This window comes from Paroedura picta, chromosome 18 (assembly GCF_049243985.1).
Source record: "Paroedura picta isolate Pp20150507F chromosome 18, Ppicta_v3.0, whole genome shotgun sequence".
NCBI classification, from domain to species: Eukaryota; Metazoa; Chordata; class Lepidosauria; order Squamata; family Gekkonidae; genus Paroedura; species Paroedura picta.
This window is the reverse complement of record NC_135386.1, coordinates 2989150-3015448: the sequence shown is the minus strand read 5'-3', so window position 1 is coordinate 3015448 and position 26299 is coordinate 2989150. Positions and strand designations below refer to the sequence as shown.

At 53.1% G+C, this 26299-nt stretch overlaps 1 long non-coding RNA gene across 1 annotated transcript in view; it reads right to left on the bottom strand.

The window, feature by feature from the left end:
- LOC143827881 (uncharacterized) overlaps positions 1–26299 on the bottom strand; it is an 83653-nt gene that overhangs the window by 25707 nt on the left and 31647 nt on the right. Inside the window, exons 6-8 of the long non-coding RNA XR_013227429.1 lie at positions 19021–19247; positions 11069–11199; positions 6912–6957 (exon numbers count right to left, since the gene is read on the bottom strand). This is a non-coding gene — a long non-coding RNA (uncharacterized LOC143827881). The remainder of the gene's footprint in view (positions 1–6911; positions 6958–11068; positions 11200–19020; positions 19248–26299) is intronic.

Below are 26299 nucleotides of genomic sequence, written 5' to 3'. Positions count from 1 at the left end.
GAAGGGAGAAGATCACAAGCCGCCTTTGAAGTCCCCCCGTTTAAATAACCTCCAAGGGCTTTGGTAATGCAGAGAGAGAGAGAGAGAGAGAGGAAATGGTGTCCTCCCCTCCCAGACGCAGACGTTCAATCAGGCAGCAAAATTATATTTTGGGGAGAGAAAAGAGAGAGTCTCTCCCTCCCCCGGCGGGAGGGGAGAGGCGGCTTTGGCTGCAAATGGGACCCGTGATGAACGATGCGCACTTAAGGCCTTAACTTCCAGAGTCAGCAGCTTGTCATTCACGGAGCGCAATTTATTAACCCGTAAACACGGGGCTCGGCGACCACGGCAAGAGGGGTTTTAATTTGCCGGGTAATTTATAAGGCAGGCGCCGCTGGGGAGGGCCTGTCAGGCCCCGTTTTCCCTGGCTAGTCACGGCTGGGATCTCAGCAGGATTCTGGATTCGAACCCGGGGACCTCCTGCCTGCCAAGCAGAGGCTCTGCCCCTGAGCCAGGGTCCCAGATCAAGGCCTTCCCCATCCCCTCCTGCCTGGTCCTTTGACTGGAGATGCCAGGGATTGAACCTGGGACCTCCTGCCTGCCAAGCAGAGGCTCTGCCCCTGAGCCAGGGTCCCAGATCAAGGCCTTCCCCATCCCCTCCTGCCTGGTCCTTTAACTGGAGATGCCGGGGATTGAACCTGGGACCTCCTGCCTGCCAAGCAGAGGCTCTGCCCCTGAGCCAGGGTCCCAGATCAAGGCCTTCCCCATCCCCTCCTGCCTGGTCCTTTAACTGGAGATGCTGGGGATTGAACCTGGGACCTCCTGCCTGCCAAGCATAGGCTCTGCCCCTGAGCCAGGGTCCCAGATCAAGGCCTTCCCCATCCCCTCCTGCCTGGTCCTTTAACTGGAGATGCCGGGGATTGAACCTGGGACCTTCTGCCTGCCAAGCAGAGGCTCTGCCCCTGAGCCAGGGTCCCAGATCAAGGCCTTCCCCATCCCCTCCTGCCTGGTCCTTTAACTGGAGATGCCGGGGATTGAACCTGGGACCTTCTGCATGCTAAATAGAGGCTCTGCCCCTGAGCCAGGGTCCCGGATCAAGACCTCCAAGGGATTCCTGGGTTACTACAGAGAGGTAGGCAAGGGAAAACCACGCCTTGCCTTCAACCCAGAAATCACCTGTGACTGGGCAGCAACATTTTAAAAAATCAATTCAGAGAAACGAGTGGACTTTTTTTTAGAGGGTGGGGGGGAATCACGTAAGCTCCCGATCTAAGCTGTCTTTTTCTTTCCACCCCCCCTACGCGGCCCGTGTAATCACGTTCCTCTCCACCGCTCTATAATTGCATTATGGATTGGCTGTAACTGTAAAACATCATCCCGTAAACGCATTAGATATTATATCTGTTATTAATTCTGCAACTCGGCTATATAATTCTGTAGCCATATGATGAAATCAGTAAAGCATTATATTAAAACACTCTGGAAAAACAATTATTTGCGATCGGAGGAGGGGGGTGTTGGGCGCTTCCGTTCTTCTCCCCCGATTGGACAAAATCCCTGGCGTTTGCGGACGTCAGCTTCCCTTGGACGTTGCTGCAGAAAAAGTTCTTTTTATTTATTTCAGCGGGGAGAAGCCGAATTCACTGGGCATCGGTGGTTGGGGACTGTGCGGGTGGACATCTCCAGGTACGGGTGGGGGGCAAAAGATGGAAGGAGAGATGGACGTGGCTGGTTTACAGATGGCCCAGGGGACTCTTGAGGCTTGGTTTCCAACTCTGGGCCTTCGGATGGGGCAAGAGGAAATCAGTAATGGGTCACATTAATGTGTCCCATCAAGATGGAATCTGGCAGGGTGTATCTCAAGTCAAGAACACAAGAATATCAGGAGAGCCCTGCTGGATCTGACCGGGGGTCCGTCTAGTCCAGTCTCCTGTCTCACCCAGGGGCCAGCCAGTTCCTCCGGAGGGCCAGCAACAGGGCAGAGAGGCCGAGGCCTTCCTAAGGACATCAGGAGAGCCCTGCTGGGTCAGACCAGGGGTCCATCCAGTCCAGCCTCCCGTCTCACTCAGGGGCCAGCCAGTTCCTCCGGAGGGCCATTAACAGAGGCCGAGGCCTTCAGAAGAACATCAGGAGATCCCTGCTGGGTCAGACCAATGGCCCACCTAGTCCAGCCTCCTGTCTCACACAGTGCCCAACCCGTTGTTGTTATTCTCACAACAACCCTGCGAGTAACGTTGCTAAATATCCCCTGGCCAACGGAGGGGTAAGGGTGGTGGATTGCAAAGTCCAGGTTGGGGATGGAGCCTGGGGTAGGACAGGGACCTCAGTGGAGACAAAACCAGAGAGTCCCATTTTGTCCTGGGGAACTGATCTCTGCAGTCTGGACAGGAATTACACTTCCAGGGGATTCCTGGGCCCCACCTGGAGGCGGGTCACTCTACCACTGACGGTGGCTTGGCTAAGAGACCACGACTGGTCCATGAACCCCCAGTGGCCTTCCATGGCAGAGTGGGGAACCTGGAATTCCCAGTTCCCAGTCTGACGTTTTAACCCCCGTACTCCTCTGCTGGAGCCCCACTCTGCTTCTCTGCCTCTGCCTAACGTCGTCTTTCGCACCCACATCTCCTTGAGTTGCGTTACCCACCGCAGAGAGGGCCCGGAAGCTATTTGCACCCGGCTCTCCTACAGCCTAAATAAAAGAGCCTTCGATTCAGGGGACGCGGCCGCGCAGAGGGAAGAAAACGTCGGGCAAATGGAAATCCAATTGGTTTAAAGCCGGGGCCAATTTCGCCGGAGACTCTTATTACGGATCAGACGGGATTTCTAAACAGGGCGAGGCGTTCCCGGCGTGCGGCTGGTTCCCCATCACACACCAACACGGCTCTTGACGTATTTACGGCTCCTATAAAATCTCCCATCTGGTATGTTTCAAAATAAAATTGAAAATTTATCGCTTTCCTTTCCTCGGTTTGTCGTTTCTCTCCCCCCCTCCCTCTCCCCGGGAGGAGATAGCTGGCTGGAGATTATTGCTTTTGCGAACCATCAACTGAGGTTAGGTCAAACGTGATTTAAAATTTCAATACTTTCCCACGTTACAGCTGTCCGGGGCGGGAGGCGGGATTGCTGGGGGTGGGAGCAGAGTACCTGTTTCTTTTATCATTCAGATGGGTTCATGTTTTCTTGCCTGACTTTGTTTCAGTTTTTTTAAGTTCCACGCGAATCTTCATCCTCGCGAATTTCCGTCCTCCTCTTCCTCTCCTTTGCAGGAGAGTCCAACAGGCGAGGAGGTACCGTAATCCTCTGCTCGAGACAGAAAGCTTGCGCGTGCTCAGGATATATTTGTGCAGCAAGGAGGATTCCCAAACCTCCAGGCGGGGCCTGGAAATATCCCGGAATGACCACAGTTCTCCAGTTAGAAATACCAGCCTCGAGGTGAGATCGCCTCGAATTGCAGTTCTCTCCAGACGGCAGAGATCAGTCCCCCTGGAGAAATTGGCTGCTTTGGAGAGGGGATATTATAGACTAATGAGGATATTATAGGCTTTGGGGCTCCGTTCCCACCCCAAAGCCCACCCTCCTCAGGCTCCACCCCCGAAATCTCCAGATATCTCCCACCCCTACTCTCCAGATACCACGTCAGAAATCCTGGGAGTTCCCAAGCCAGAGGTAGCGATCTTAATCCCCCGTGTGCATGGTTATTTTACAGGAGAAAGAGACGGTGGGAGCCCTGGGCCTAGAAGTCCCTGCCGCACAGGGGTTTGAACCTTTCCAACTCCGAGGGATATGGATCAGCTCCGCAAAATCTCGCCTCGTGCTGCAATTTAGAATTTCATTCTGGCTTTATTGGGACCTGACGGCCGCTGACTCGGCTCGCCGGCTAATGGTGACGGAACGCCTTTTACCATTCACACCGCTTTTAATATTTAATATCGCAGTCATTACAGGGCAGGGTTTCAATTTTTAAAAACCGCCAAGTGTGCCTTAAAAAGCGGGGAAAGAAAAGAAAGGTAAATTAAGCCCGTGCCGACGGAAGGTGAGCCCTTGTAGCGATCCGTGTGGTTTGAGCCCTGGAGGCAACCGGGCTGCTCGACGCTCCCTGTTAGTTTGGCCGCAAGGTTTCGGCTGTCGGAGAATTTGGCCGGAGTGGTGCAAAGCCAAGTGGCAGGAGCCAAGATTTTAGGATTAAAGGGCGGGAATATGATGGAGACAGATTGCCTGCAGTGTCAAAGGGATGGTTTCTTTCCCCCTATTTACAGACCTCATGCTGGGGCCAGGCAACTTCCCTGGCTCTTTTGCAACGACCCTGTGAGGTAGGATAGGCTAACCAAAAGTCCTCATGGGTGCCCATGGGTGTCGTGACACCCACAGACTCCTTTCCCGCTGCGCACCCAGTGTTTTCAAGAAGTGGGTGGGGCTAAGTGCAGGTCTTGCTACCCTGTGAGGTAGGGGAGGCTGAGACAGCCCTGCGATTACTGAAAAAGAAGAAGAGTCTGATCTTATATGCCGCTTTTCTCTACCCGAAGGAGTCTCAAAGCGGCTTATAGTCAACCTTCCCTTTCCTCTCCCCACAACAGACACCCTGTGAGGTCGGTGGGGCTGAGAGAGCTCTGACAGAACTGCTCTGTGAGAACAGCTCTAACAGGACTGTGACTAGCCCGCAGTCACCCAGCTGGCTGCAGGTAGAGGAGGAGTGGGGAATCAAACCCGGCTCTGCAGATTAGAAGCCGCCACTCCTAACCACAAAACCACGCTGGTGCTCAAAGTAAGCCCATTCCTTTGGACATGTTTGGGGAGAACAGGTTGCAGCCGGGCTCAGCGCTGCACGAGAGAGGCCTCTAGTGGCTGACGGGAGGAATTTCGCCGCTTTAGCATCTCCACGAATTTTGCAGTTTGAAGGCATTTTGGAAATTGGCTGGCGCACGTGTTTTTTGATGGAACGTGCAACGTGGGGGCACATGGAAACATTTCTCTGCTCCACACAGATCTCTGTTTTTTTTTAATTATTTACTTATCGTACGGCATGTGTCTAATTCAACCGGGACATCCTTTGACTGTTTCCCATTTCCCGGCCCCACATCACAACCCTGGTATGCCTTGAAGGTCGCCCTTAGTCAGGGCTGACCCCACTTAGCTTCTGAGATCTGACGCGATCAGGTTTCTCTGGGCTTACCCGGCTTTTCAAGAATTACAGTTTTTAACCTATCCAATTGCCCGCAGGGGAGAAGGTGCCGGGAAGGTCCCCGATGGCGTCTTAAGAAACCAAATTGACACACGTTGCGAGGAGCCAGACGTTACCCAGATCTTTAAGAGAGGCTCAGAGATCAACCCTGCGGTTAATGGAGGGTCAATCCCACGTCCCCTGCGGCACTCAGGAGATTCTGGAACCGAGCTGCCAATTTGAGGATGTTCGACGTGCGCAAGGCAGTCCGGCCTCTGCCGGAGCCGCCTTGGATTTCTTGCGCTTGCCCCGTTGTTATGTGCAGTCCGGGGCCTTTTGTGGGATGACTGCGTTGCGTCAATGGGACCCCCGCCGAGCCACTTCCCCCCCCCCCCTCCGCCTTGCCTGTCTATTCACGGCACTGGATACCCTTTTCAGACAGAAACAATGGGGGAGATAAATGTATCCGGGAATACATGTGCCACAACAATGTCTCTTCCCCGCCCCGGAGATACAGAGAGGAACGCTTCCCCCCCTGCTATCGCTCGCACAGTTGGAAACAAATGTGGACATTTAAATAAAAATGGTCCGTGTCTCCTCGCCGGGGTGTTTTACATGACAGTTGCGGAGGGAGCTGTTTGTTTGAACAATGGGCCGATGGGCGTGAGATGGAGCTGCTTTCGCTCTCCGGGGATTCTTGAAAAGGCTGGATTCACGAGGAGGGTAGAGCTTGGGCCTTTGTGTACGGCGATCGGTCAGTCCAAGTTGAATTTATACAGTGACCCGTCCAAGGCTGGCCCAATTATTTTTGGGTGCCCTAAGCCAGCAATGAGCTTGGCATCCATCTAGTTCAGCATCAGGGAGAGGCACGAGTTGGCTGAAGGACAAAAGGTCATCACAAAGTCTGGATAATGTGAGGATTGGGGAGCGGTCTTCGTGAACAGGAGAACGACCACGAAATTTCATGAATTTGGATGTGGTCCGTGCCCGTTTGTGGAGAGCACAAAGTTTCTACTCTTGACAAAAAGCAGATGTTTGCTCTAAATAGCCCTGAGCCTTTTAAACCCTTGCTTTCTGCTCTCTACGAAAAGCCACGCGGGGAGAAGAAAGCATGGGTCTAAACTTCCAATGGCTGAAATTGCATGGCTGGCCATTAGGGAGGGGTTGTCCCATGACCTTCGTGACCCTCTCTCTGGGTACTGACCCAAAGGCTGGGAAACGCTGGCTCCTAGGACCTTAAGTACACAGGCCACTGAGAATTCTGTTCCTCTGCTGAACTTTTAGATGGAAGATTTGAACCCCAGACCTGGGGTTAGTGTTAGAGGGGAGCTGTGCTGGTTTCTAGTAGAAGAGCTGGATTTGAGTCCGGCTCGAGATCTGGTTGCACCTCGTGTCGAATGTCACCTGGGCAAGGCGCTGACACGAACAGATGTCTCATCTCTGCAAACAGAGGTCCCCCCCTTTCCCCCACCGAGCCAGTTTTTAAAAAATCCTCCTGGCCCGAAAAAGCAGACTTTAAATAATTGTGCCAGCTGTGATTGATGTCAACAACACGGCTAATTACCTCAGAGATTCAAATGACTTTTTGGTGGTGGTATGTTCGTGTGTGTATGTTTTTTTTTTTAAAAGCTGCAAATTAGTTAATTATTTACTTTGCTAACCTCTCTAACCTTGTTATGTCTTTAAATGAATGGAAATATTGATCTCTGAAAAGGAGCCGGGTGTTTTTGAAACCTGCGACGGCTTAATTAGAGTTTCAAAAAAGTTCGCCTACCTGTCTCACCTCCCGATCAAAAGGATGAACGCTTTGCTCCGGTTACCTTTTAAAAAAAAAGAGCAGAGAGGGCTAGAAACCGTTGAAGCGGTACTATTATTTATATTGTGTTTTGGATAGGCATGATTTGTAGTGCGCTTGATTCAAAAGGCTAGGAAGAATGCCCTGCAGGGGGCGTCGGGGGAGATGGAGGCATTTTGCATAGTGAGATGAGAAACGTATTGAAATTTGCTAAGGGCAGGAGCTGGCCAGGCCACCTCTGGAGTAACAGGAGCCCTCTGCAACACCTCCTGCAATTCAGCCTTAGGATTGACAACACGTTTCGTCTCCCGAACTCTGTTCCCAGCAATGAAGTTAACGTAGCGGCTTTGTAAATCTCATCCGCGGAACCTCTCTGCAATTGTCCAAATGACGGAGGTATGAAAAGGAAGTGTAAAATGATTATGGGGGGGGGCGGGGGGGGAGGGAACGAAAGACGCCGCGTGCGAAAGACGCCCTGGTTGGAACTGGAATGGGAAAGTGGGCAGGGACGGCTGCACCTCCCGAGGCAGAACGAAAATGTATTATTATTTTTAATGGAAATCCAGAATAGGGGCTTTCGCGGAGCCATCAGGGAGACGGCGAGCGAGGGAACGGCTAATTCTGCGCCACAAAGATGCTTCACAAAGATGGTGGGTGCGGAGACGGCACTGTTCAGGTGAGGGGAAGGCTCTCACCCGAGAGAGGAAGGCGAAGAGAACTTCCTCTGAGCCAGCGCCTTGAGGGAAAGAGCGGCGGAATCTAATCTGGAGAACCGAGTTCGATTCCTCACTCCTCCTTCACATATAGCAGGCTGAGCAACCTGGGGCCGGTCCCAGTTCTCACCCACCTGGCCTTAGCACTTACTGAGGAGTACCAACCCCAGCTGAGACCCAAGGGGCACCCTGAACAGAGACATATAAAATATCAGAAGGACTTAACCCAAGGAACGGGGATGAGTCATTTGACAAGGAGTCCAGGGAGCAAGAAGGGTGCCCAATTTGTGTTGCTACTTAGAATGCAGGCTGGCTGCTGCTTTAAAATAAAATCTAATTTGCGGGGCTGGCAAGTGAGGCCCCAACCATCGCTTAGTTATTCAACCTGAAACAGTAACGTCCCAGCAATTTTGCCGTCGTGCTACGGGGGGCCTGACGGGGCCGCGTCCCTCGTGAGGGATTGGCGGAGGCCGGTATTAATAAACGGATTGCATCGTCCCGAAATCTGCATTCCTCCCCTAGCCTCGTGGTGGAACCCAAAGGGCAAGAGAAATAATAAGCAGAAGCCTGATTCATTATTCATAAGCAGCCGTGCCAAGGGAAGTATCTCGAGGAGATTACCTGAATAATCCAGCATTAGCATCTTGTTTCGGAGATCTTTATTAGGACTAGGGAAAAGGCTCCTGGGGCTGGGCGGAGGGGGTGTCGTCAGCTCCCGCAAAGCCCTTTGGCTACATGCTAAGACCTCGGAGTTTATTGAACGGCCGTGGGACGAGAGAATAGACTGAAAATGCTGATTTGGCAGGAGAGGCGGAAAGGCGGGGAAAGAGGTGAAGCGGAATTTGAATGGAAGTGAAGCGGAAATTGTCTGGCCACTCTAGATCAGGGGTAGTCAACCTGTGGTCCTCCAGATGTCCATGGACTACAATTCCCATGAGCCTCTGCCAGCATTTGCTGGCAGGGGCTCATGGGAATTGTAGTCCGTGGACGTCTGGAGGACCACAGGTTGACTCCCCCTGGTCTAGATATCCGAGGACCATTGGGCCCAGATGGGGGAAGTTGAATTGCCCAGGAATGACCTGAGTTAGGGCATGTGGGGTGCTACGAAGCAGGACTATAGGGTGACCTGGCTCATTTCGGGGACGGGCGGCAATTCAGCAGCCATGCGATGCTGCAGAATCCGAATCTTTCCTTTTCCTTTCCTGTTTTCTTGAGATTGGTTATCATTTCGGGAGAACTCCAGCCTCAGCTTAGAAAACTGGCCGCTCTGCCTCTTACAGTTGCTCAGTGAACCAGCGGGAGGAAAATGTGACATCACTTCCTGGAGCCTCGCCAGGAAGTGACATCACGGCATCTGCCCTGTGCCAGAATCCATACATTCATAAATTAACAGTCCCCCAGGAAATCTTTGATTCTAAATCCCCTTTGCCTCCCAGCAGTTAATCCACTATTCTTACATGCTCTTCCTCGATTTTTCTGAACACGTTTGCCCCCAGGAAACAGACGGTCTCCTCTGCCCACCTCCGGATAAATAGATTTTTTTTTTGTTAACGATGAGCAATCGGCAGGCCTTTTTTCGGGGCTGAAATTAGCCACAGAAGGGAGAGAGAATATCGCCGCCTGGGATATCATATCACTGCTCCTGGATATGATTTGCCATAGGAGGTATCCAATTATAAACAGACGGCTTTGGTGTAACAAAGACGGAGGGAAGTCTTATCGACGCTGCACTATTAACCCCCCGAAATAGACTCCTGCTTTCCGAAAGGGAAAATAATAATGTCCATAGCTGAAATAATTAACAGGAAAACAATTTGCAACACTTACTTAATTAAATGGAAGGAGAATATGCTAATGCAAGACGGTTTGCAGCCGTGGCATTTTACTCCCGTGCATGCTAAGCGTGGCGTCCTCGTGCTCCCGTACCTTTTGTTACATCAAAACCAATTTTCTTCCAATTTATAAAAGTGCAGGCGCCACAACGGGGAGTTCGCCTAGGCCAAGCTGCAGACTTGAGCTGTGATTTCTGGGCACTTTTTTATCTAAAGATTTTTTTTTTTAAATGATCCCACTTAGAAAGCTGATGAAGGATTGTATTGTTGGGAGGAGATTCAGCCATTGCTTGCCACGTGGTATCCCCACTTGTGGCTTTGATCCCCCACTCCTCCACACAGCGCCAGTGGGGGTGGCCTTGGGCTAGTCACAGTCCTGATAGAGCTGTTCTTACAGTTTTATCCAAGCTCTTTCAGCCCCGCCTATTTCAGAGGGTGTCTGTCGTGGGGAGAGGAAGGGAAGGCAATTGTAGACCCCTATGAGACTCTTTTGGGTAGTGAAAAGCAGGGTATAAATACCCTTCTTCTTTCTCCTTCTCTACCAATTTCCCTAACATTTCACAGTGCACACGACATAGCACAAAATGTGTCTGGCCATGCATTAGAATAAACCGTACTCTCTGGCATATATTGCCAATCAATTCCTTGCAAATTACCTGCCTTTACTTGAGGGACTGGGGAGACAGGACAATATGAGAGGTATTAATTCTCAATTAAATTATCCCTGATTTTTTTCCTTCCTTTAAAAGAAAGCTTTGCGGAGGATGTAGCAAAAAATGTATTTTTGCTCTCGGTTTTTATTCTACCATCCGAGGTGTTCTGAGATTATACCACCTGCTGTTTTTTTCTTTCTGGACTCGCTTTTTGCTCTTACAGGGAGTGGAATGTCGGCCTTAGTGGCTTGCCAACCTCCAGGAAGAGCCTGAAGCGCTCACAGAACTAAAACAGATCTCCAGATGGCAGAGAGCAATTACTGGGGGAGAAAGGGAACTCCTTCCCCTCCAAGGGATGCCAGCCTCCAGGTGGGACCTGGGGATCCCCTGGAATCACAGTCCATCTTCAGATGACAAGAGATCAGATCCCCTGGAGAAAACTTCCCTCCACAGTCTCTCCACCCCAAATCTCAGCCCCACCTGGAGCTGGCAGCCTTGCCCCTCCCATCCCCTGCCAGTAGCTTATTCCTTTTGGAATATGCAAGCTCTGTAGTGTGCATGACTCAACACTGTTTGAAGATTATCCTGCAGGGGGCAGTGGAGGAGCTGCCTGTTTAGCATATTGAGATTAGGAACTTCCTGGTGGCTTTTCATAGCTTCTCCTCCTGCATCCTGCTTCACTCAGTGGCACCCTTCCTGCGCCTTTGCACACACTTGCTCTCTGATTGCCTCCAGAATGACATAGTCAGTTAGACTGTTAGGACTATCTCTCTCTCTCCTCTCTCTTACATAATTGTTTCCCTTTCTCAATAAAGCCATTTGTTCTTTAAGCAGCCGGTGCGCGGATCCTTTGCATATTTAAACTCTGACAATAATTCCCTCCCCAAACCGTGCCCTCCCCAGGTTCTGACCCCCCAAATCTCCAGGAATCTCCCTACCTGGAGCTGGCAACCCCGAGGCCGATATGATTTTCTATGCGCCGCGTGGATGTTTTCAGGTGAACGCTCCCTCTCTCCGTTGCTGGGTTCATTGCCTGGGCTTTGCTTCTACTGCCAGCGCGGACGGCCATCTGATGGGAGGAGAGGGGGCAGTTACCTTCCTTAAGGAAAATTTCAAATGTCTGTTTTTCTCGATTGCACCAGCGTTTATGGCCCCCAGGACCGGAGCAGGTAAACGGCCGGAAATTTTTAAACTGTAGAACAAAGTGGTTGAATTCTCCCTTGACGTTCTACGTGTGCATGAGCCAGAGGTCCCCCTGGGAACGGAACGGGGGCGTTCGATCGCTGAATGGGTCCGGTCAGGGCATAATTTGGTACGAGGCAATTCAAGAGCCTGGAGTGTTCCAGGCCTCCCTCCCCATTGAGTGTTTTGGAAAGGGGGAGCCGGTCTCCATGGGGGCACCGCAGTCGTTGTGCAGGTTCTGGCTTGGGCCGCCCAGAAAAGCCTGAGCCCGCATGGTATGGTGGTTAAAGAGGGGCAGCCTCTAATCTGGAGAACCAGGTTTGATTCCCCCACTCCTCCTCCCTGTGCAGCCAGCTGGGCGACCTTGGGCCAGTCGCAGTTCTCTCAGAGCTGTTCTCACAGAGCAGTTCTGCCAGAGCTCTCTCAGCCCTGCTTACCTCCCATGCTGTCTGTTGTGGGGAGAGGAAGGGAAAGGGGTTTGTGAGCTGCTTTGGGACTCCTTTGGGTAGAGAAAAGCGGGGTATTAAAAACCAGTTTCTTCTTCTTCTTCTTCTTCTTCTTCTCCTCCTCCTTCTCCTCCTCCTCCTCCTCCTCCTCCTCCTCCTCCTCCTCCTCCTCCTCCTCCTCCTCCTCCTCCTTAGACCAACATAACTACTAGTGTCACGGTTCAAATATATAAGACATTTCCATTCTGCAATGAAAAATACATAACAACCACCTGATCTCACCAGATCTCAGAAGCTTCACAGGGCTGGCCATGGTTAGGACTTGGCTGGGAGACAACCAAGGGTTCCTCCACAGAGGCAGGCCATGGGGAACCAACTCAGAAACCTTTTCTTTCCTTGAGGATCCCATGGGCCTGTCACAAGTCCGCTGCAACCGGCCGGCGCTCCCTGCCACCACCAGGGTCCTGTAGACTTGCTTTTGGAACTGGAGAAAGGTCAGAGATTATTTCGGGGAAGGGACTACAGCAGTAGTCTTCAGAGAACGCATATGTTCAGTGCAACGCGCCAAGTGTTCATCAATAGGGACGACTCTACCTTTTATCTTTCTGAGCCGAAAGCGCTCCTTTCTCCCCTTCTGCTTATACTGCCGGCATTCAGAGCCTTCCCCTGGTCCCGATAGGGGCATTGAATTGATTTCCGGTGCCGTCCTGACAAGACGGAGCATCGGCAACCCGGATTTGCACTTGACTTGGTGCCCGCAAGCGAACATCTACATTTCAAAGGGAAGGGGAGTGAATGGTCGGCAGATGGGGCTTTGTGCAGAGCTGGAGGGCATCCCACAATGTGTCGGAGGGTCAGCTCGTCCGGGCAGCTTGGCATGCCGGGGAATTTGGGCCTGAGCGATTCTGGGCGGAGTCCAGCATGTTGCCGAATGGCTTCCCCAGATGCTGAGCTGGTAGCCCGGCCCTCGATTGACCGGCCCCAACTCAAGACGGAAGGGGGAAGAGGAAGATCTTTTAGACAATTTCAATTTGCTGAATGGCTGTGAAATTTCACCTGTTCCTTAATAATGCTATAAGTTTATTTGTAAGAAGTGAGTAAACACACTGGTGAGATTCTCTTGACTGGTGTTGACCGCATGGCCGTGTAGGTTTGCTTCATGATTCCCGGCCCACTCCATCTTTAACGCTTGCATCAGAATCATAGAATCCTAGAGTTGGACGGGGCCTCCACGGTCATCTAGTCCAGCCCCCTGCAGAAGGCAGGAAATTCACAACTACCTGCCCGCCCACTGTGACCCAAATTTCATATCCAGATGTTGCCCCCCAAAACCAGAATCCCTGGCCAGTCTGGCCTGGAGGAAATCATTTAAAATGTGCATTTGAAATAAAACAGACCACCCCCAAGAGTTGGAATGTCTTGAATATTCCGTAAGCACCTCCTGATAGCTCTCTCCCAAGGACTGTGATGCATGCAAGGATTGAACCTGTACATGTGGCAGCGACGGACCCGCAACGCCGGTTGGGATTGAAGGATGCAGTCAAGCCCGAAATCTCGTCCTTCCCTCTGAGGGGCGTTCAGGTATTTCAGTCCTCCAACCAACCCTGGCTCGCCCTGCGCAACTCAGTCAGAATTAGGCCCTTTCCTGGTCTATCTCAGAGTGGGCTTGTCTCACACTGGTAGCAGCGGTTTTTCTCGTAATGCCGGCCTCATTAGCAGCAAAACCACAGCAGAAGCTGACTGGCTTATAGTCTATTGATGGGCTTCTTGCAGGCCTTGGGTTGGTTCCGTCCCTCCCTTTCCTTTCTCTCTGCTGCCGGTGGGCAGGGGGCAGCCGAACAATCACTCTCCTTTTACGAGCTATTTTTAGGAGTCTTTGCAAGGGGTCTTTTCTCTCTCTCTCTTTCTTTCTTCTCGAGGCTTTCCACCACCAGTTTCCCCTTGCAAGTCTTTCTCGCCAGGTGGAGGCGGGATTTTTCCAGCAGGGGGCGCTGTTGGGTGTTGGAACTTCCTCCTCATAAGGCTCCTTTTCCTCCGAGTCGGAAGGAGGCCAGCAAAGAAATATTGCAGCCCGTTGAAAAAGGAAAAGCAAGCTGGGGAAAGAGCCGTGCAGGGGTGACCGTGCGCCATTGTCGTTTCTCTCCTTCGCTTCGACTGACCTGGCTGATCCCGGATCCCCTTTCGAAACTGACGTCCGGAAGAGGCGATTAAAAAACTCCTGAGCAACGGCCAATGGAACGCTTTGGCCAGGGTGGTTGTAGATCCCAGGTCATAACAATTTAGAAAACACAAACCAATACTTGTGACATGAAAAGTAGATCGAAGCCATCCATTGGTAGGAAACGGGGACGTTTGGTTTGGATACCGAGGAGATTGCGGGGACGCCGGACAGCTGGTTGCTAAGCAACCCCTCTATGGCTGCCTTCCCTATCAGCCCCATTCAAGTGTTCAGTGAATACACAGGAGGTGCCATGGTCCCACTCTATGTGTGCATCTGTGTGCATGGTTTTCTGCACATGAAATCCAATGTCGTCAAGGATACACTGGGTTCATCATCTGAGAGCTTACGTGTATGTAAGTGTATGCATGTGAGTTCCATGTACACAGGAATCATAGAGTTGGAAGGGACCTCCTGGGTCATCTAGTCCAACCCCCTGCACTATGCAGGACACTCACATCCCAATCGCTCGTCCACTGTCACCTGCCACCCCCTTGAGCCTTCACAGAATCAGCCTCTCTGACAGATGGCTATCAGGAGGAAATATCCTGACCCAAACAAAAGCCAAGAACCTAAAAAGGTCAACCCAAGGGAAATGAACTCAAGCCCATTCTGGGTGGAACACAATTTTAAAAATATAGTCCCCTTATGAATTAATCTAGCCCTGCCTGTACAAGTTAACTCGGAGACAACGTCTAAATGATCCCCTTCCGGAATAAACACACATCAGGCCGACGCACTAAAAATAAATAAAAGCAATTTCTGTGATAAGAACAAATTATGCAGATGGGACCGTATTGCATAAATTTACTTAATTTGCATAGCTCCCTCTGATTGCAAAATTAGGGGTTTATCAAGTGCCTTAAAAAAAAAAACACAAGAAGACACCTAGGGCTGACGGGAGGACGGAAACCACGACTGTGAGATTCAAAGGAAAAGGGGACAAGGGGGCAGATGGGGTGGAAAAGGAAGACAGAGGAAGAAGATGGAGGAAGAAGAAAGGCACTTCTCTGCTCTTCCCCAGGCATTCACCAGCTTTTTGTCATGTTTACAAAGCCACACACAGAACCAGCTAAGATGTGATATTTTCAGCTGTGGTCTGGTGCACAGCGGAAGGCTCCCTGACCCACACCTGACCCTCCTGCCTGGTCCTTTAACTGGAGATGCCGGGGATTGAACCTGGGACCTCCTGCCTACCAAGCAGAGGCTCTGCCCCTGAGCCAGGGTCCCAGATCAAGGCCTTCCCCATCCCCTCCTGCCTGGTCCTTTAACTGGAGATGCCGGGGATTGAACCTGGGACCTCCTGCCTACCAAGCAGAGGCTCTGCCCCTGAGCCAGGGTCCCAGATCAAGGCCTTTCCCATCCCCTCCTGCCTGGTCCTTTAACTGGAGATGCTGGGGATTGAACCTGGGACCTCCAGCCTGCCAAGCAGAGGCTCTGCCCCTGAGCCAGGGTCCCAGATCAAGGCCTTCCCCATCCCCTCCTGCCTGGTCCTTTAACTGGAGATGCCGGGGATTGAACCTGGGACCTCCTGCCTACCAAGCAGAGGCTCTGCCCCTGAGCCAGGGTCCCAGATCAAGGCCTTTCCCATCCCCTCCTGCCTGGTCCTTTAACTGAAGACCTCCTGCAAGCCAACCAGAGGCCCTGCCCCTGAGTCACTACCCCTCCCCTTAAGCGTTTAGGCTTTGGGCCTGTGATAATTGGAAACAGCGGCCATGAAAACGCAAAATCAGAGGCTTAAACTTGAGCCCGACTCCCGAAGCACAAGAAAGATAGGGAGCTTTCACATGCACTAAATGACACCCATCCAATCCCCTTTTAATGCATTTCGCAACTGGATTTTACGGTACAAAATGGCCAAATCCGCCTGCAAACGGTCCCTGGAGTGGATAGAAACGGCGCTATTTGGCACGGGTGGAAGCGCCCGCAGTCCGAGGCTGCCTTTCAGCAAGGAGGAATCGCTCACCTGTCCAATCCATCGATCACACACCTAGGCTCTCCTTTCAGCCGTGCTCTCACCTGTTTTGCATGCGACTCCAGCGTGCCAGAGAGCCGCAGCCCTGGCAGGTGTTTTGCTGGCATGCTAATGCCCTGCATGCTGCAGTGAAACTGGAATGGGATGCTGGCCTGGGCTTCGAGACAGGGAAGTTCTGCTCGCCTGCAGGGGTGGCCTCAAATCGGGCTTCGGAGAGGCTCTGAGCTTGGAGTGGGACCCTGCAGACACGGGGATCGAACCTGGGTCCTTCTGCACGCCAAGCAGACCTCGGTGTCCTCAAACATAACACCGGTGGACCCAAAAGCACAGCCCTGGCTCTTTATTCAGGCCTGCCCTGAACCAGCTTGGCAAAACATCTGGAGATGTTTCAAATAGTCCCCTTTGCCAAGGCTACGATATTCAGGGCCACCTGGCCACCCCCTTCCCCCCCGATCCTGGCCCTGTGGCCGGAAGCCAGGCTGGGCCTCGTGGTTCGTCGGCGTGTCGATTCAGACGGACGCGAAAAAGCTTCGTCGGCTTTCTTGCCGTTCCGCGGCTTTCCGTATCTCCCCGGCCCAGTGACAGATGAGTTAATATTCTGCTGACTTCAGCAGGCTCACATAAAAGAATCCCGCTTGAAGAAAGGAGCAACGGAGACCCTCCCTGCGTCTTCCTCCCTCCCCCCCCACTGCCCCCGGTCTTTTATAGTATTTTGTATGTCTGGGCATCGAGTGTTTGCTCAGGCCGTAAATCCCAGTTTTGTAAAAACACGCACCTATTGTCAGGGAGGGGCACACCCTGAATTTTGTAGACATTATGGCCCTGCTGTCAGGACAGCTTTATTGGCCTGCGCTGGGCTTCACAGATATGACCGTGAAGTAATTTACGGCCGGCACAAAAAGGCAGCTCTGGAAGGGTCTCCATCTCCCTGCCGTCCCCTGCACTGAGCTACGTGGTGATGGCGATGTCTCGTGTGCCAGATCTGGGTGGGGAAAGGCCTGGAGGGCGGGAGGGCGGAGCCTAGGGAGGGCGTGGCTTACGAAGGGGAGGGGCTTCACAGAGTCCGTCCTCCTAAGCTGCCATTTTCTCGTACCCGTTATCCGGAGATCTGCTTGTAAGCGTGGAAGGAGCCCTTTGACCCCTTGCTCCAGAAAGACCCGGAGTCCAGCCTGGCCGTGGTTGGTTGGCAGCTCTGACACAAGCAACCTTGCTGGTTTATTCATGAGGCGGCCCTGTGGACCGGGGCAGAAGATAGATTTGTCTGTCAAGAGCAGCACCGCAGAATGTCGAAGGGGGGGGGGACTAATAGTGCGCCCAGCATCCTGGCGGGTGCTCAGACCATCCATTCACAAACCCGTTTAATTCTATTTATTTGCCATTCATCTCCGCCTTCTCCCCCCGTCTTTGCAATGTGTGGAACGGCGCATTGATTGAAACCTAGCTATAAAAAGAGGGTTATTTTGGCTATCCAGAGATAAATTAATAAGGAGGCTAAGAACACGGAGGAGGGTGACTCTCTCTCTCTCTCTCTCTCTTTCTCTCTTTCTCTGTCTCTCTCTTGTATTTTCGGATTGTTTTCAGCAGGGTTAGAGGAGGGATTGAACCTTGAGGTGCGGCTGGAAACCGGACCATGCAAATGAAGGAAAGGAAGGTAAAGAGGGATTTCTGCACAGAGCAACGGCCATATGATTACGAGGACGGCACGTTTGAATCAGTTATCGGTAATGTTTGGGCAAGTGTGAGCTGTCATTTGAAGAATGCAAGGGTATAAGAAGAGCCCTGCTGGGTCAGGCCAGGGGTCCATCCAGTCCAGCCTCCCGTCTCAGCCAGGTGCCAGCCAGTTCCTCTGCAGGGCCAACAACAGGGCAGAGAGGCCGAGGCCTTCCTAAGGACATCAGGAGAGCCTTGCTGGGTCAGACCAGGGATGGTCCCTCCGGTCCAGCCTCCTGCCTCACACAGGGGCCAACCAGTAGCTTTTGTGAGTCAGTGCTCACTTCTTCAGATACGGCTAGAACACGCGTCCGTTGTCCTTATATACGAAACCACTCCACTCTCCAAGATAGAAGCATGGATATTCTAGCAGGAGGCCAAGCTGCTTTCGCCTGTCCGTAGCAGCAGGAAAAAGCGAGAGATCAGGAGCATTTGGACTGGAGGACTAACAAAGTCCGTGGCAGGAGAGGAGTTCGCGGGAGTCTTCAGATCCCCGAAGACGTGAGCGGCAGCTTGCAAAAGCTCCTCCCCCTTCACTAGCCACGCCCTTGCTTGAAGTCACAAAAACGAAAAAGGAGGCATCGTGGGCCTTCCTGGCTTGCAGGCCTGTTGACGGCAGATCAAGCAGGGAAGGAGGGAGGGAGCTGTAACGGGGAACCGTGTTGGGAGCCTAAATCGGCTTTTGAGAGCTTTGCAGTGATTTAACCTGCTCTTCTTGGGTCCTGTGGGTTTCCAGGCTGTTTCCCAATGAACCTATTATCCTATGGTGATTCATGGGCCTGCGGAGACAGCCAAGGGGGTCTTTGCCACAAGGGGAGGAACGGAAAGCTCGGGAATATTTGAACTGTAAATCAACAGGAGCCGCCAGGCCCGGCAGAACAGTCGCCGGTCCTCCAAGAGAGAATCAAGCCACAGCAGGTGGGCAATCCTGGGACGTGCTCCGGAGAGCTTGAGCTCCTGCTGAGGAGCAAAAAAAGAAAATTGTCCCTGTTCTGCTTCGTTGTACTCAACCCTCGAAGGACAGAAGGAAAGGGCTGTGGTGAATTCTCCGGGTCCCAGCTGGAGGTTGGCATCCCTCAGTCAGGTTGAAAGACGGACGAACCGGTGGCATAGGAGTAAAGGATGTCAAATGCTGTTGCCCAATTCCGCCCCTCTGCATGCGTTTCCCCAAAATTACGTGCGCCACTCGCGCAGTTCTCAGAGGTGAGCTTTCCCCAAACTTGGATGGAGAACCTCTTTTGGAAGAGCTCAGACCTCCGTGGACCCCTCGGCTCAGGGGGCCCAAGCCGGCCCAAGAGCTTCCTCCTGGGGTGAACGTCCGAGTTCCTTCCCGAACATGTGACAGAATGTCCTACTTACCCGGCTCTGCACAGCTGGCTTGTTCGCACCGGGCCCCCTCTGTCACGGGAGATTAATGCTCCGTTCCAAAACCAGCAGGCGGCTGGAGACAGGCCTTCAAGATGTCCTGGGCTCGTCATGCGCGCGTCCGTTCCGATCCGTCATTCAGCGGCGCGTTGACAAACGGGTGACAGCTTGAGCCGAGCTCTTAACGAGATGCCACGTGATTTCGGGGGTGGGAGGGACTCCTAGGAGGCAAAGCACGGGACGGTCAAAGTCCCGGGTGTCCTTTCCGGGGGGAGGAAGGCTCTACCCTCCCCGCACTCAGGGAATGCTTCTGGGTCCAAACGGAATGCTCCTGTCCGGAGGGAATCAGAACCAGTGGCCAAGAACATGAAGAAGAAGAAGAAGACGAGTTGGTACTTATATGCCGCTTTTCCCTACCCGGAGGCTCGAAGCGGCTTACAGTCGCCTTCCCTTTCCTCTCCCCACAACAGACACCCTGTGGGGTGAGTGAGGCTGAGAGAAAAGGCCTGCTAGAGCAGTCCATCTAGTCCAGCCTCCTGCCTCACCCAGGGGCCAACCAGTTCCTCTGGAGGGCCAGCAACAGGGCACAGAGGCCGAGGCCTACATAAGGACATCATAAGAGCCCTGCTGGGTCAGACCACTGAGGGTGCCTCCAGTCCAGCCTCCTGCCTCACACAGGGGCCAATCAGTTCTTAAGATATATTGAAACAGAAGGCGCCAGCCATTACATAGAGGTGGGGAGGGCGTGGCCAGGAAAGGCTAATCCAATCAGTTTTTGCCTCTTAGAATCATAGAGATGGAAGGGACCTCCGGGGTCATCTAGTCCAACCCCCTGCACAGTGCCTTGACTCTCATTAGCTGCATGGTTCATGTTTCTGCCTCGGCATCTCTGTTTGAACGGATCAGGCGGTAGGCGACGTGAAAGACCTTTCCCTCAGACGCTGGAGAGCTGAGTCTGCCCAGGGTGGCCAAGAATGACTTTGATTGACCAGCGGTCTCGGTGGAAGGCAGTTTTATGTGCTCTCGTGTGTCCACAAAATTAATGGATATCAAGCCACCGTATAGATTTCCCCGCTCCCTCCCCTCTCCGTCGCACCGCATGACTGTTTATTATTGGATCCCAATATATCAAATATTTACTAAGCGACTGCTAATTAGGTGGCTTTGGCACCGATGGGCTTCGTCTCCGGATGCTCGAAGACCTTCTTGTGCATGCACTGCAGGGCTGACTTTCTAGCGCTTTAGGACAACGGAGGGGGCAGGATCTCCCGAAAAGGGAACCGCTGAAGATTGCCAGAGCCGATGGAATTTGGAAGACCTCAAGAGGTCAAGATCCCCCCCCCTCTGCCCGACTTCCACTGTCCTAACCGGGCTTCTAGAAGATCCTAGCAAACAAGCCAAACCGGGTGACCTAAAATGGATTGCGGATTAGGGTTGAACTGAAAAGATGGGTATTTCCATTTCTTTTTTTCCATTCCTTATGAGCCAGGGTGGTGTTGTGGTTCTAATCTGGAGACCTGGGCTTGGTTCTCTATTTCTCCTCCACCGGCAGCCAACTGGGTGAACTTGGGCCAGTCACAGTTCTCGCAGAGCTCTTCTTGCAGGGCAGTTCTGTCAGGGCTCTCTCAGACCCAACTACCTCTCAGGGTATTTGTTGTAGGGAGAGGAAGGGGAAGGCGTTTGCAAGCCGCTTTGTGACTCCTTCGGGTAGTGAAAAGCAGGGTATTAAAAAAAAATCTCTTCTGCTTCTTTGGGACATTAAATTGGGCCCACCCTGATCACAGGAGGGTTTTCTTATCAGAAGGAGGGGACTCTCCCCCAAATCATCTCTCTCTTCCACAGGCAGAAATGGAGCAGGGCCGTATAAAACCTCAGTCGTGATATTAAACAGGGAGGGTGATAAAATCTGTCAATATTTCTCCCCTCGCAAAAAAAGAAAATTAAAAACGGGGACAGGCTTCTTTACGGAGTCTCGTACAGAAGAAAACCACGTCGGTCGTTAAAAGGAGGGAAACGGAGGCGCGGCGTCAGCCGTACATAAAGCCGTATTAAAATATTATGAAACGCCGGCCATCAATGAGAAGAGGAGTCCAAACAAGCAGTTGAAAGGCAGAAGCGTCTTCAAGGGATGCTCCGACTGCAGCCTCTTCAAACAGCAGGAAGGTGATAAAAGCAAAACATGCAGGAAACATGGGAAGGGCGCCATTTGGCTGGTCAAAAAAGTTGTTTGATGGCGTCTCCAAACAGGCGTCAAGCTCCTCTCTCTGCCGTACAAATATGAAGCAGTTTGAAATTGGTGGAAGGTGCTGTCATTTCCTTCCTTCCTTCCTTCCTTCCTTCCTTCCTTCCTTCCTTCCTTCCTTCCTTCCTTCCTTCCTTCCTTCCTCCCTCCCTCCCTCCCTCCCTCCCTCCCTCCCTCCCTCCCTCCCTCCCTCCCTTCCTTCCTTCCTTCCTTCCTTCCTTCCTCAGATAGAGGTGTGTGCAATGCAGCACATTCTTGCTTACCTGGGAGTCTGGAAACTCTTTTCCTGCGTTTGGACATAGTTCATTAGCAAATCCATTAGGAACTGCTTTCCCTGTGTCTGGGTGGAGTTCATTAGAAAATCCAAACAACTTCTACCCAGACGCAGGAAGAAAAGCACTTCCTAGTTCCAGTCCATCCACTGGGAGACTCAGGAAGGAATGTGATACATGACACCTTCCCCCGAATAAGTAATTATAAATACCTAGCAACTGTTCATACACTCCGTAATCTAGTACGGAGAGAGTCCCATCTTGCTGTGTCTACCCCCGAAGACGCCAGCCACACCTCCTGGTGAAACATGAGGAACTAAAACCACCCAACCACAGGCAGATGCCCCAGAAAACCCACCACAACCAAACCTAAGCGGTTTCCTAGTTTACCATTCTGTTTCTTTTTTATGCCCCTTTTACTCGACCTTCGAAGCCCGTTTTGATCCTCGTCCGTCCTAGCCGGAGTCGGTGCCGCCAGCCGCCTGCCCTGCTTGCACGCCTCGCTCTGCTTTCCCGTCCTCATCTTTTAATTTCTCTCTAAGCTGAAAGTCAATAAATAATCCAAGGCAGAGCTGCGCCAGTCCCCGCGTGATGGAGGCAGGCAGGTGGCCGGGCGGGCGATGTATATAGATAGACGCAGTGCAAATATATCCCCAATATATCCCCGAGTTGGCACCTGTCAGGCCGAGGTCGCTCGGACAGGAGAGCAATTTCCCAGGTGATGAAACGCGGCTTGGCTCTAAGGACAATATTATTACTGCGATGTATTATTGATGCACATATATTTAGCGTGACCCGCCGTCTCCCGGCGTTCCTTTTCTGCAGGAACTCACCAGGGTGCTAAACAGGGCAGAGGGGGAAGCCAGGTTTCTGGGGCTGGCTGCAAAGAGAGGTCATCAGAAAGGCAGAATTGGCCCCAAGGGACTGTCCTTTCTACTGGAGATGGCGGGGATTGAACCGGCGACCTTCTGCACGTAAAACAGAGGCTCTGCCCCTGAGCCTCCGTTCCTTCTCTAGAGTTCTAGTGCTGCTACTTGAGATCCTTAGCTGAAGATGCCAGGAAATGGTCTTCTGAGTGAAAAGTATGTCCTCTGCCATTGAGTTATGAGGCCACTGGTCTTTCTGGCCATGGCTTTTAGAGCCATGGGCAACTGTCGCTGTCCAAGGTACCATCACTAACAGAGCTGCTCTCTGGTCAAGAACTGAACTTGGGAGTTTCATACTTGTGCTTGAGCGCTGAGTTGTAGTCATGAGAACATCGGAACAGACCAGGGGTCCATCCTGTCCAGCCTCCTGTCTGAGAAGACAAGAATCCCCCAAAATGACAAGAACATTGGAGGTGGCAGGAAAAGAGGAAAACCCAGCAGGAGATGGATGGATGGACGGATGGACGGATGGACGGATGGACGGATGGATGGATGGATGGACGGATGGACGGATGGATGGACGGATGGGTAGATGGATGGATGGATGGAAGATTGGTGGATGGATGGACGGATGGATGGATGGATGGACGGATGGACGGATGGACGGATGGATGGACGGATGGGTAGATGGATGGATGGATGGAAGATTGGTGGATGGATGGACGGATGGATGGATGGATGGACGGATGGACGGATGGACGGATGGATGGACGGATGGGTAGATGGATGGATGGATGGAAGATTGGTGGATGGATGGACGGATGGATGGATGGACGGACGGATGGATGGGTAGATGGATGGATGGAAGGACGGATGGATGGATGGATGGATGGATGACAGACAGAAAGACAGACAGACAGACACTCTGCCCAGCAAGCCCCTGCTCTCTGTCTGCAAGGCTGCCCAAAGGACGTTGGGGAGAACATCCATTCATAGGGTGGCCATAAGATGAAAGGGACTTAATGCCACTTGGCGCGCATGCATGCCGGTGGAGCTTCCCTTAAGGCGCATGTGTGCGTAGCAGTGGGTGGAAACCACAGCAAGGAGGTTCCCAGGAGTGGCTGGGATCTCCGCCTTCCCTCCAGGTTCCTCCACTCGCCTATTTCCTTGTTCCATTAAACCTCATTACCCCGCAACGATCACCCCCTTCGGAGACCAGCAGCTGCCTGTCCGAGCCTGGCTCACCTCCGGCTCCCCACAGCCCATGCGGTGACGCAGGGAGAGCTCGAAGGCGGGTGTCAGGCTCACGGGCCTGACTACCCCCGCCTCAATCCAGCAATTGGTCCCCTCAAGCGTGTGGATTCGGGACCCCCCTCTCCCGCCCGGACTCCCTTTGCCTTTTTATGCATTTTCCAATTAAATTTTTCTCCACGAGAAGAGGAGACGCTGCAGAGCCATTAGGATTGGTAATTATGCGGGCGCTTCGGGGAGCTGAATGTCCGTCATTACACATAATTAATGCTTCTGGTTATGAGTGGCAGGATTGTTCCTTTTTAATTTTATTGCCTTCCCCCCCCCCTCCAGCGTGGGGTGGGGAGGGGTGGGGCGGGGGCTGTTTCTGGAGTGCGGAGAGGGCCTTGTTATTATATTTAATCTACATAATCAAGAAGTCTGATTGGCTGGGCATGAAGTCGGTGGGAGGGAAGGAGGAGGGGGAGGGAACCTCTGCAAAGAAATGTGCATGGAACAGGATCTCAGGGGGGAGAGAAAGAGCATGTTCAGGGGGAGGGGGCCACGTGGCGTCAGGGCTTGTGTGTTTGCACAGGTTTGTCAAAGTGCTCCGGCCCTCCAGATCAAACGCACAGGATGGACCGCTGGGGCGTCCTGCGTAGCTTTATGTGGTGCTGTCAGCTGATGCCGCTCTGTTTAAAGAGCTCTGCAAAAGCCTGCGTGAGCCCAGGTGGCTGCCTGCCTCTCCTTTCATGTGCCAAAGCGAAAACCCTTATTTTATTTTTCATACAATCCTTTAAACCCAGTTTCTGAAGTGCTCAGTAGAGTCAGACAAGACTTTCGGCATTTGAGCTTTTGAGAGTCACCGCTCCCTTCATCAGATAGGGGGGAGAAGCTTTGGCTCAGGGGCAGAGCCTCTGCTTGGCAGGCAGAAGGTCCCCGGTTCAATCCCCGGCATCTCCAGTTAAAGGACCAGGCAGGAGGGGATGGGGAAGGCCTTGATCTGGGACCCTGGCTCAGGGGCAGAGCCTCTGCTTGGCAGGCAGAAGGTCCCAGGTTCAATCCCCGGCATCTCCAGTTACAGGACCAGGCAGGAGGGGATGGGGAAGGCCTCGATCTGGGACCCTGGCTCAGGGGCAAAGCCTCTGCTTGGCAGGCAGGAGGTCCCAGGTTCAATCCCCGGCATCTCCAGTTAAAGGACCAGGCAGGAGGGGATGGGGAAGGCCTTGATCTGGGACCCTGGCTCAGGGGCAGAGCCTCTGCTTGGCAGGCAGAAGGTCCCAGGTTCAATCCTCGGCATCTCCAGTTAAAGGACCAGGCAGGAGGGGATGGGGAAGGCCTTGATCTGGGACCCTGGCTCAGGGGCAGAGCCTCTGCTTGGCAGGCAAAAGGTCCCATGTTCAATCCCCAGCATCTCCAGTTAAAGGACCAGGCAGGAGGGGATGGGGAAGGCCTTGATCTGGGACCCTGGCTCAGGGGCAGAGCCTCCGCTTGGCAGGCAGAAGGTCCCAGGTTCAATCCCCGGCATCTCCAGTTGAAAGGACCAGGCAGGAGGGGATGGGGAAGGCCTTGATCTGGGACCCTGGCTCAGGGGCAGAGCCTCTGCTTGGCAGGCAGAAGGTCCCAGGTTCAATCCCCAGCATCTCCAGTTGAAAGGACCAGGCTGGAGGGGGTGGGGAAGGCCTTGATCTGGGACCCTGGCTCAGGGGCAGAGCCTCTGCTTGGCAGGCAGAAGGTCCCAGGTTCAATCCCCGGCATCTCCAGTTAAAGGACCAGGCAGGAGGGGATGGGGAAGGCCTTGATCTGGGACCTTGGCTCAGGGGCAGAGCCTCTGCTTGGCAGGCAGAAGGTCCCCGGTTCAATCCCCAGCATCTCCAGTTAAAGGACCAGGCAGGAGGGGATGGGGAAGGCCTTGATCTGGGACCCTGGCTCAGGGGCAGAGCCTCTGCTTGGCAGGCAGAAGGTCCCAGGTTCAATCCCCAGCATCTCCAGTTAAAGGACCAGGCAGGAGGGGATGGGGAAGGCCTTGATCTGGGACCCTGGCTCAGGGGCAGAACCTCTGCTTGGCAGGCAGAAGGTCCCAGGTTCAGTCCCCGGCATCTCCAGTTCAAGGACCAGGCAGGAGGGGATGGGAAAGGCCTTGATCTGGGACCCTAGCTCTGGGGCAGAGCCTCTGCTTGGCAGGCAGAAGGTCCCAGGTTCAGTCCCCGGCATCTCCAGTTCAAGGACCAGGCAGGAGGGGATGGGGAAGGCCTTGATCTGGGACCCTGGCTCAGGGGCAGAGCCTCTGCTTGGCAGGCAGAAGGTCCCAGGTTCAATCCTCGGCATCTCCAGTTAAAGGACCAGGCAGGAGGGGATGGGGAAGGCCTTGATCTGGGACCCTGGCTCAGGGGCAGAGCCTCTGCTTGGCAGGCAAAAGGTCCCAGGTTCAATCCCCGGCATCTCCAGTTAAAGGACCAGGCAGGAGGGGATGGGGAAGGCCTTGATCTGGGACCCTGGCTCAGGGGCAGAGCCTCTGCTTGGCAGGCAAAAGGTCCCAGGTTCAATCCCCGGCATCTCCAGTTAAAGGACCAGGCAGGAGGGGATGGGGAAGGCCTTGATCTGGGACCCTGGCTCAGGGGCAGAGCCTCCGCTTGGCAGGCAGAAGGTCCCAGGTTCAATCC